The following is an 11,513-nucleotide window of genomic DNA, read 5'->3' as shown; positions in this document are numbered from 1 at the left end:
CATCAGTGTTACTCCACGTTGTTCATGTGCACTCATACTTAGATGATCTCACCTCAAGGATGAAATTAGTATGATGTGTTGAGCCAGAAAGTACTTAAATCTCAAGAACGCTACCTAGATAAGCTTTAGCTACACAACCACATGGTTAAAAATGAATCCTCAACTCATTTTTAAGATGAGTTAAAATAACTGTACATTTCAAACATACATCCAAACTTTGATTTATTTATAAAGTTGATAATATTGTAGAGAAAAACGCGTGCAAGGAGAAGGGGGGAATACATATGGTTATGGTATCATTGTTTAAAATACTGATGTGATTATCATCTGCCTGCTTTATTATGATTTTTGAGGGTATAACGAAAGTATTTATTAGTAAAATGTTTAATGAAGATATACTACGTATAATTGACTTAGACGCTTTTTATCCGTTACAGTAGATTTTATAACGTCGCACTCCATGAAATTGTAATTCATTATGACCCTTATTCTCAGAATATTCGCTAATGAAACGACAAAGTAGGGTATTTCGAAATATATTTGAAGTTCCAAGTTTAAAAAAGAAGGCTTTAAATAAATATAATCTACATAATAAAAAATATACCATCATATATTTATGTTAAATATACAAAATTAAACAATTGGAATCATTTAACTAATAACAATAAATTATATATACAGAATATTGAAATAATAGATTGATCCAAATAATATTTTCTTGTTCTGACACCGGAATCCAGTTAAATATGTCCTAACTTTAGGTTGCAAAACACAAGCGAGACGTGGAGTTTAATCAAAAAGATAATCACCCCTCTTCTTCATGTGGAAGTTTCTATATACAATTGTGCACAGGATAGATATATCTCTACCGATGAAATCTAACTAATTATTAATAATAAAGTAAATGTCAAAATCATAAAATTAGACAATAAATATACTAATAAAAAAAATGTTACAAATAAATCCATCTGAAAGATTTGGAGCAAAAGCTAATTATGTAGTAATGTCCAGCGATATTACCTCTTATTAAGAGCATCAAAAAAGATATTTTTCCCGTTATTTATGCTTATATAACAACATACTATTATCATGAAGGATATACACAATTGCTAATTATAATGCTACACCCAATGTAACTACCTCTGTTGTTGTGACCATTTAAGCAGTTGTTTTTGTCTTTTATGAGTTTTCTGAACACCATTTCTTAGAGCCTATCAACCATAGCTAAGCCATCTAATATTACATTAATATTGAATAATAAAGGCGGGAATGATAACGTTCTTGATTGATAGAAAAAGATGTATATTATTTAATCAATGATGCCATAAGTATTTCTTCTTTTCTCCTCGCACGCTTTTCTATTCTTACCAAAATTATCACCCTTATTTATTTATATAGATATTTCATCATTTGTAAATTCAAAATAAATTGAAAAGGAAACCATTTTTAATTTATTTATGTTGTACCCCAAAATATCAAACCCATAGGAATATAAAATATAGAGTGCTTACTCTCTAAAACAAGCGTCACCAAACATTTTTTACTACGGGCCTGATAACTGAAAAAACGACGAGCGCGGGCTGCATAATCATTTTGTTCAAATGATGGAAGCCAGAGCGAAAGCTCTCGAGAAAAAACGAAAAACTAAGTTTAGCATTCCATGTTAATCATGGGTATAGTTGATAATATTGTAGAGAATAACGCGTGCGAGTAGAAGGGGGGGAGAAAGACATATGGTATTATTGTTTAAATACTGATGAGATTATCATCTGCCTGCTGTATTATGATTATTTATATATATTATTTTATTATATGATTTTTGAGGGTATAACGAAAGAATTTATTAGCAAAATGTTTAATAAAAATATACTACGTATAATTGACTTAGACGGTTTTTATCCGTTACAGTGGATTTGAAAACGTCACATTCTATGAAATTGTAATTCATTATGAACCATATTCTCAGAATAATAACTAATAAAACGACAAAGTAAGAGTATTTCGAAATATATTTGAAGTTCCTAGTTTAAAATAGAAGGCTTAAATTAAATATAATCTACATACTAAAAAATAAACCATCATACATTTAAGTTAAATATACAAAATTAAACAATTAGAATCATATAACTAATAATAACAATAAATTATAAACACATAATATTGAAATAATAGATTGATCCAAATAATATTTTCTTGTTCTAACATCGGAATTCAGTTCAATATGTCATAACTTTAGGTTGCAAAACACAAGCCAGGCGTGGGGTTTAATAAAAAATATCATCACCCTTTTTTCCTCATGTGCAAGTTGCATATACAATTGTGCACAGGATAGAAAAATCTCTACCGATAAGATCTTAATTATTAATAATAAAGTAAATGTCAAAATCATAAAATAATGTTAGATTTAAATCCATATCTTCTTCCAATCTTAGTACGAACAGCTTCTAGAATCCCACTTTCATTTATTTCATGTTTATCTAAGAAAAGAAACGTTAATCCATGCAGTAAATATTACTCCTTATTAAGAACATCAAAAAAAGACCCCTGGTGATTTATGCTTGTATAACAACATACTATTATAATGAAGGATACACACAATTACTAATTATAATGCTACACCCAATGTAACTACCTCCGTTGTTGTGACCATTTAAGCCGTTGTTTTTGCCTTTTATGAGTTTTTGAACATCATTTCTTGGAGCTTATGAACCATAGCTAATCCTTAAGTGACAAAAAAGTAATATTTATAGACTATGTAATATTGGAAAACCTAATGATCATACCAAAGTCTTTAAGCGAAGTAAGTAGTCTCAGACAAACTAGTTGCGAACCATCCAAAGCTACTACCCCCGTTGTTGTGACCATTTAAGCAGTTGTTTTTGCCCTTTACTGAGTTGTGTATCATAATTCTTGATATGTTTAGCTAAAATAAAATCATTTTTTATGGTTAGATTTTAAAAAAAATTGAATACTTACTGTGAGATAGTACAAAATTCAGAGTTCCATTTCGATATTCGTAAATACTTTTTACTGATAACATGATCATCATTTGGTGTGGATGACTCAAAACATTTTTATATGTATTTCTATATATGACATCAGTACCAACATCCTCCATTAATTTAATGATGGTTCCTCGGGAAGGGATATGTTTACCCTTGTATTTCTCCATAAATTTTTTGAACGTAGATGATTAGCAATGGATAAGGTTATATTACATGCAATAAGCATCGTTGTGAGATCAAAGTTAAAGTCTGACTTGATGTATTCATCGTCAAATTGATTTTATAGATGAATATCCATACTCTTGTTATGAGATGAGGATAATGAGTGGCGTGTAATTCTAGACAGGGGACTAAAGGCACATTTATATCGACAAATCCGACAAACCATCTGTTTCTCATCCGGTAAGTATTTTCCAAATTCCTGGGCCTCCATTTTCATAAATCCAGACAGAAGGCGACGTCATTTTGGGGATTTTATTCAGTTCTCTATCGACTATCACCATCTCATATTATATTAATATTGAATAATAAAGGCGGGAATGATAACGTTCATGATTGATAGAAGAGCATGTATATTATTTAATCAATGATGCCATAAGTAATTCTTCTTTTCTCCTCGCACGCTTTTGTATTCTTACCAAAATTATCACCCTTAATCATGGGTGAGTGGTGTGCAATGAGCAACCAACAAAAACAACCAACATGTTTATTTACTACAAAGTTATTAAAGAAGCGACCCTAGCAAAAAGATAGTTACATCAGACATAGTGTACATAGATCCGACCCTTATAAAGTAATCAGTATAAAAAGGTTAGTGAGATTTTTAAAAACCGACGTTTGGCTTTCAAGATATCATAAATGTTTGGTTCGAAATTGTTGCATCCAATCAAGAGAATTGCTTTCAAATGTCCATCAAACAATCACGCCTGATGTGTTGCCTTAATAGAATTCATTTTTGAAAATATTTGCTAACAGCAATAGCTGTAAATTAACTTTACAACATTAGTAAATTTAAAGAAAATATCAATCAGGATCTCCTTGTATTTTACGTATAATACTTAATTTTAAATTAAATCACAAAGTTTCGTGATCCATATGTTTTATCAAACAAATTCAAATAACCCCAGTGGCCCAGATGAACTAACGTTGGGGCCGAATCTGTCCTGCGGACCGAAGGTTGGTGACCCCTGCTCTAAAACGACGATGATAATTTATTGAAGTGTTCAGCTGATGAACAATAAAAACATAAGGATCATATCATTCAGTTATTATGTCAATATTAGCCTTAATAATATTTCTTAAAATCTTAATAAATTGTTAATTAATCATTAATTAGTGATAAAATAATTTCTAATTTTTACAAAAGGAGTCTGGTATTAAGTAAGTTTATCATACTGGATATCATTGGAACTTGATGCATTCTTATTATTTTATTCGTTGAGTTAAATGGCTGGTTGCATTTTATAACCAAGCACAAAGTTAAGTGGACTCTTGTTGATGGAGGAGTGCCCCCAATTTTAGAACTTCCAATGTGCATTGGAAGCTTTAAAATTGGGGGCACTCTAAGTGGAGTCCCATCGACGAATTTTTAAGCGAAGAACCTATTACTGGTATAAAATGGCCCAGTTTAAAATGTATTTGTGTAGGGGGAGCTGTGCATAGTGAAGTTTGGGAAATCGTGGCTTAAGAAATATTATAGTTCTCATATTATAGGGCCTTGACAACCTTAGTAGCGGACCTGGATCCATAATCTACCCCACCTCTTCCCAATTGTATTTACACTGTCCGGTGCTAAAACCCCTTTTCCAGATCCATAAGAAGTCCTTACCTATTTACAACTCGAATAAAACTGTATCGCCCTGGCAACGTAAAAAATCATTGGAGAACGGCTTTGTGCAATTGCACACAAAAAAAAAACTCAGAAAATTGACTTACTGATTGAAGCTAATTTATTTTGTATTATATATATTTTATTATATTTATGTATTCTATATAAGAACAAAAACACAAGAACTGAGACCGATATGCAAAATATTACTGTCTCGGTTCCGGTCTCAGTTCGACTTTGTCATTTCCAGTTCTAGCGGTTCAAGAACTGCAAGAACCGCCAAACACCTAAGGCACATCCTTGGTTGTTTGTACTCATCAGCTGTCTATCACTTCAATTTTTTCTTCAAGTAAGCACTCTATATTTTTTATCTCTATGGTCAAACCCCCTTGCGCTAAGATTTTTTTTTTAAATTTGTTCATGCACCATTAATTAGATAGTAAGACAATATACATAAACATGTTTTGAACCTGAAATAAAACTAATATTATCAAAGTGACCAGATAATTATTGTATATAATTATGTGTACTTAAAATGAAAATAAGTAAATATTATTAAGGTTTGTGGTACATACTTAGTTGTATCTATAAAAACTAAAGGCCAATTTCCTTAAAAATATTATGATGTATGAACAATAACTTGTTACTTAACAGTTAATACTAGGCGTTATATCACAAGAAAGCTGCTGTATTGCAAAAAAAAAAGTTGTTTTAGAAATTTTTGTTATTAAGAGATAGAATTCAATACATTAGCTCTATATGATAGTCCTGCTGTCAATGGGATTTTTATTTGTTCCTGGAAAGAGTATTAAGGTCTTGATTTATCCTTAACTTAAATATCGAAGAAAGTTACAAATAAAGTCAAAAAATATAGGTATAATTCTATAATTTTTATAAGAATATATTTTCCCGGCTTTGCCCGGGACATTAAGAAATTAAAATCAATTAAGAACTCTACTGGTAAAACTCCAAAAGATCGTAAAATTTTAATAATTATTCTCATTTAGATAGTCTAAGTATGAGTCTACGAATATATACACAATTCTTTCTCGCGATGAGGAAGTAGTTGCTATATTCTGGGTCAGACCCCGAACTCGCAGTCTTGCACTTGTTTCCCTGAGCACCATGGAACCTTTCTAATATCCCAAAATACACCACGACCCTCAGGTTATACAGGTTAAGTACTGGGCTAAAATACAGTTTAAACTGTATCACCGCCGTGTTTCTGAGCTCCAAGAACCCCTTCCAATCTTATATTAATACACCCTCGCCCACGGGGTGTGCAGGCGAGCTGCTGGTCCCGAGATAAGTTAAATTTCTCCGCCGTCCCTTCCCTGAGCACCAAAAAATCTTCATCATATCCCAAAAGCCCCTCAGGTTGTACAGGTAAAGTACCAGCTTCAAGGTAGCTTAAACTGCACCGCCATTCTATGTCTAAGCACCAACAACCCCTTCCAATGGGCAGTAATACACCCCCGCCCCGATACAAACTATATCGATTGAAGAGTCAATCTTTATAATAGTGGTGATAATAGTTTGTCCTATAAATGTAATTCATAATTTTAACCCAATAAGTCTCCAGTATTATGTATAATATTTAGAGATGTGAAAATTGTTGAAATTTGCTAGCATAAATATAAAAAAGTATAATATGTTGGTAACTTAGAGAGACGAAATATCTAAGGACAGAAAACATTGTATAAATTATAGTCGAGGCCGATTTTGCATCAATTCATAATATTATTTGCTTAAACCAAGGTAATTATTTTAGTTTTTATCTGTAGCTAATTTTTTTTTAATAAAACCTAAGTCTGAGTATTATTTTAATATACATATTAGATTGTTGATTGAAGATTATTGATTCGTTGTTCCAACTTATCACACCAAAAAATGACATTATATTTTAGAAGAATTAATTTGGTTTTTTTAAACTTTTAAGAAACAAATTGAACATTTAAGAGATCGTCCCCAAAAAGTTGCTCAGTTTGTAGCTTTTTTTGTATTTTATTATTATAATATAAAATAAATGGTTTTCCTTAGTAATCAAAGTCTCTAAAGAAGCAGCATCCATATTTTGGATTCTTAAATATAAATGGTTTTTTTCTTATAAAATTTGTTTGAAAGACGTTTTTTATAAATAAAACTTCACGTTTTATTTAATTACTTGAAGATTATTCGGATTAGACATACTTAATTCTAATGCATCAAATTTATATATACTTACTTAAAGACAAATTAAATAAAAAATACCTATGATAGTACATTTATATAATTTGCATTTAATTGAAGAATCGGAAAGTAATTATGTGTTTTATAAATTATCAAATTTTTAATACTAAAATAAAACCCTTTTTCAATTAATTGTTTCGTAATAAGGAAGACATAGAAGCTTCAATAAATATTGCTACTTAATACCATTCCCAAAAATTGAAAAAACATTTAGCTTTAGTAGGTGATTTCATAAGATGAATTTAGGGATATATTTTTGAAGGAGTATGTACATGATGTTATAATAAATGTCTGAGAAGGGATTTTCACATAATTCCTTAAATACGATGAAATAGAGTGATGAATATCAAAAATAAATATTTAAATATGTTTAATATATCTACTTTTTTATATATGTGTTTCAATATTACAAAAATCAAATTCCAAATCTTCTCAAATAATATCAAGAGCATATTCGTAATGGAAAGTTTCCATGGAAAAGCTCGTCTCTGTAGAATCAACTTTAACAGGAAGAGTGTAGGCTATCTTGAGAGGAACCCAAATACTTAGGTAAAACTCATAAATTATATCCTTTTATAAATAAGTGGTAGAGGCAGTGAATATTTGATTGCTCCCCTAAGCCTCGGCCGTTGATGGCTTAATTAAGTAGAAATATCCAATACTTACCTTTACATAAACTTTACTACCTGTAAGACTCAATGATGAGCTTATCTACCAATAGGGGCCTCTCAAATGGTTCTAGAGCTCTTACCCCCGCCCCCCCCCTGTCCAATTTCATAACATTTCACCCCTGAACCATCTACCCCCAGCATTTTACCCAATTTTACAATAAATAGCTACCACACAGTTTTTCCTCCTCGAGTTGTTGAAGAAAAAGGTTTTATTTGAATCATTCAAAAGCTTGACAAAAGACTTAATATCCCTATAAAAAAATTTATCAAGATTGATAGACAAACTCTTTCAAGCCCAAAAAATTAAATTGAAGGGGAGACTTGCTAAAGCCCGAAAAGTCAGCATAGGAATGTATATATGGACCAAAAATGGGTTAAAAGCGTCCTTATTAGCAATAAATACGTGTTACTTTCACCCTACAGATAAAAAAGCGGAGCATGTTTTACTGAATTTAAAACAGCTATGGGAAATGCACATTGGAGCTTCAATTGCCAACTTAATGTGAATATGCATTTAGGAGTGGGATATTCCTAATGAAAAAATACTAACTGTGATAACCGACAACAGCAGCAACATGGTTGCAACGTTTCATTTGGAAGACGAATCAAGCACTTACATAGATGAAAAATCTAAGTTGGATAATTTATTAGATACGAATGTCTGCGAATTGTAAGTTATACTTCCATTGCTTTTAACAAATAACTCTAAAATAGTAAATGTATGTAAGATGTCAATTAACTTCAAAATAAAAAATACTAATATGTTTTTTATATTTCTATCAATTGAAAATTCTTTAATTTCATTCATAAATTCTAAATTATGATTTACCTATATTATTTTTCCTTGTCGTCTTTTAAGATCTTGCAAATATCTCAGACATCTTGTCATAATATAAAATTTATAAATTCCCGATAGATTTGTGACATAGATTATATGGAGTTAGAAATATACCTCTTTATAGGTTTGGAATACCAAAATGAATTCCCTGCATCGTCCACACACTACAATTGGTAGTAAACTTGACCAATAAGGACGACTCTCTGCGATTTTTGTTAAATATATTTATTTTTTACATATTCATCCTTAAAGAGGGAAAATTGATCTAAACAATATATTTATCGAATACGAAAATATATTAAAATTTAACCAGACTTCAAGTTGTAACTAGTACTTAAACAAAGAAGATAATGATAGCCAATACTGAATACAGTCTAATACTGAAATACTAAAGAAATGGGGATTATGTTTAAGGTTAAATTTCAATCTCAAATGAATTAGTAGTTAATATATTGAAAATCAAATTTGAGCATGGAAATTTATGTTTAATAACAAACCGTCTCTCATGCATTTAGAAATATTCATTTTCCAATATAATTGCAGCCAAGTTTGTCGTGTGTCTATTGCTATAAGGAGAAAATTTGAGTGTGTGGTTTATTAAACTGCGTAATTCCAAGCAATTTCAATTACTCCCACTAATTAAAAAAAAAAGATTACTTTTCAAAGGATCTGGGATTAAGAGTACACATGGAAAAAAATAATCAGCATGTTTCTACATAGTGTTGGTTTTGGCAAAACATAAATTCTAAATTTCACAGAGAAAGGAAGTCAGTCTAAGAAGATTTAAATGTTATAGTGGGCTCGAAAAAGAATAACAGACAATTCCAAGTTTGGACGAGTTCCGAGCTTTTGACGGTTTCCGAGCTTTTGTCGAGTTTCGAGTAACGGTCGGCTTTTTATGACTATGAGTCGAGTTTTTTGTGTTGTTTTTTATTTACTTAATAAAACTCGAGTAGCAATTTACGAGTTTTAATCATATCACATCACTAGTTTTTAAGTTCAAAAATATTATTTTGCAATTAATAGTTATGGCTTTTAAACGTTTTTAAGCCTAAGCCCCCCATTTTGGGTGATGACCGCCTTTGAAATCCCAGTAGGGAGTCAAATGGATCATATTAATAGAAATTTTAGTTATAATCTAGAGGTCATAAAAAAACAGTAAATTGGCGTTGGACTATGATCCCACTACATGCCCCGCTGGTAAATTTTACAACGTGTGGGATGAAAAAGTAAATTGAATCTGGAATAAGGAGTTCCTTTGCCAATTAAAATGAATTGACTGTGGGTTATAAACCTACTCCGGCCATACTGACATATTTTTTTGTACTTTTAAAACCTATTTTTCAAGCATTATTAATTACTAAGAAAATATAAATTAAACTTAGAAAAATCGTTTCCAATGCAGAAGAAACTCTGACAATGACTAATTCTGACGAAGACGAAAATCTGATAAAAGTCATGACGAAGACGAAAATCTGACAAAAATCACGAAGAAGACGAAACTCTGACGAAGACAAAATAAAAGATAACTATGACGAAGTCTGACGAAAAAAAATATTATGACTCTAAGATCATATACCATAGTGTTCCTAGTTTCAATGTGCCTCCTAATCTAGAACTTGAATCCAAATGGGAGAGGACTGTTCCAAGACAGAAAGTGGATCTCAAAGGGAATTCAAAACATAGACAATTATTAAGAATTCAAGACTGTGCAGCCTCCATTTCACGAAATCGGATTATATTACTATTGTAGACCAAAGACTTATTGAATAAACGACTTGCATTCCCAGTCTTGGAGCCGATTCATTCTTCAAAATTGTGTTTCATCATAGAGATGACATTACTCTTCAAGAAACCCAACAGAAGGAGATTTTCACCTTGTTTTCTCTCTGTTTGCCTTCTGTGGCAAAATGTTAGCACAGCCCTCTATGATCGAAGTCGAATTACCTTACAGTTCCAAGTATCTAAGAACTCTGTCTACTGCCTTTTCCGTAAAGACTGGACTACCGTCATATATAATTAAATATCTTGGAACAATGATCAAACACCTTAACAGCAGAGAGCGTAATGTCAATCGATTAGGTCTACACCGCAGAAAGAGTCTTGTCTGTTAGAGGTAAGTTCTTGGGCTGCAAGGACTACCAAACAACTAAAATGGTCCTTACATTTATGATCAAATCTGTTGGAGGAAACTGCATGCACTTTATATCGGTTCCCAAATTAAACACTGAATTTCTCTACAGTAAATATACTCCAATTATAAAAACCCTCTATCAAATCAGATTTATCGTTGTGGGCGTATTAGTTGGTAGCCAACCAATCAACAGGAAGTTCTTCACTCATTTTCTTTTTGGTGGTGAGCTCCAGACTTCAATTACTCATCCACACAACATCAATAGAAAAGTTTATCTTATCTTCAACCCTGTACACAATTTTAAAAATATTTACAACTGTTTCCAAAGGCAATAATGTTCAAGTTATTCAAGGGAATACCCTTGAACCGTCTTGGAGTTATATCATCATAACAACCCTAACTTTCCTCATGTCAAAGAAATCCATCATAAAGAGTCAAGAAAGAGCTCTGAAACTACAATCGAAGAAATAATTGATACTGTGTGTGATCAAGGTAACAAATTGGGAAGCATTCTTGGCAAGATTTCACAAATCCTCAACTTGATGGGCAAAAATTTGGTTTCTCAACTCAATGACAACATCTGACAAAAAGACAGAAAAAGATCATCTGAAAACCAACTGAAATCTAGAAAGGTTGCCAAACTTCAATCTCATAGTGTTTAAGTTATGACCATTAATTTTTTTGGTGTTTGCATCTATTTTTGAAATAATTAATGTAAATTATACTGGTGATATATTGCAGCTTATTTAGTATTGAATTCTTATTAATTGTCCTATTATAAATAAATGTTTATAGATTTTAACTCTTT

At 31.2% G+C, this 11,513-nt stretch overlaps 1 long non-coding RNA gene across 1 annotated transcript; it reads right to left on the bottom strand.

Annotated features, from left to right (window-relative positions):
• Nucleotides 1-1,991: 1,991 nt before the first annotated feature.
• On the bottom strand, nucleotides 1,992-3,639 carry LOC139904956 (uncharacterized). The gene is made up of 4 exons (XR_011779316.1): nucleotides 2,977-3,639; nucleotides 2,784-2,923; nucleotides 2,633-2,721; nucleotides 1,992-2,573 (listed from the first exon to the last, which is right to left on the bottom strand). It is a non-coding gene; the product is annotated as an uncharacterized lncRNA (long non-coding RNA).
• Between the last annotated feature and the right edge of the window lie 7,874 nt (nucleotides 3,640-11,513).

This window comes from Lepeophtheirus salmonis, chromosome 3 (assembly GCF_016086655.4).
Source record: "Lepeophtheirus salmonis chromosome 3, UVic_Lsal_1.4, whole genome shotgun sequence".
Taxonomy (NCBI): Eukaryota; Metazoa; Arthropoda; class Copepoda; order Siphonostomatoida; family Caligidae; genus Lepeophtheirus; species Lepeophtheirus salmonis.
This window is presented reverse-complemented; position numbering and strand designations above follow the sequence as displayed.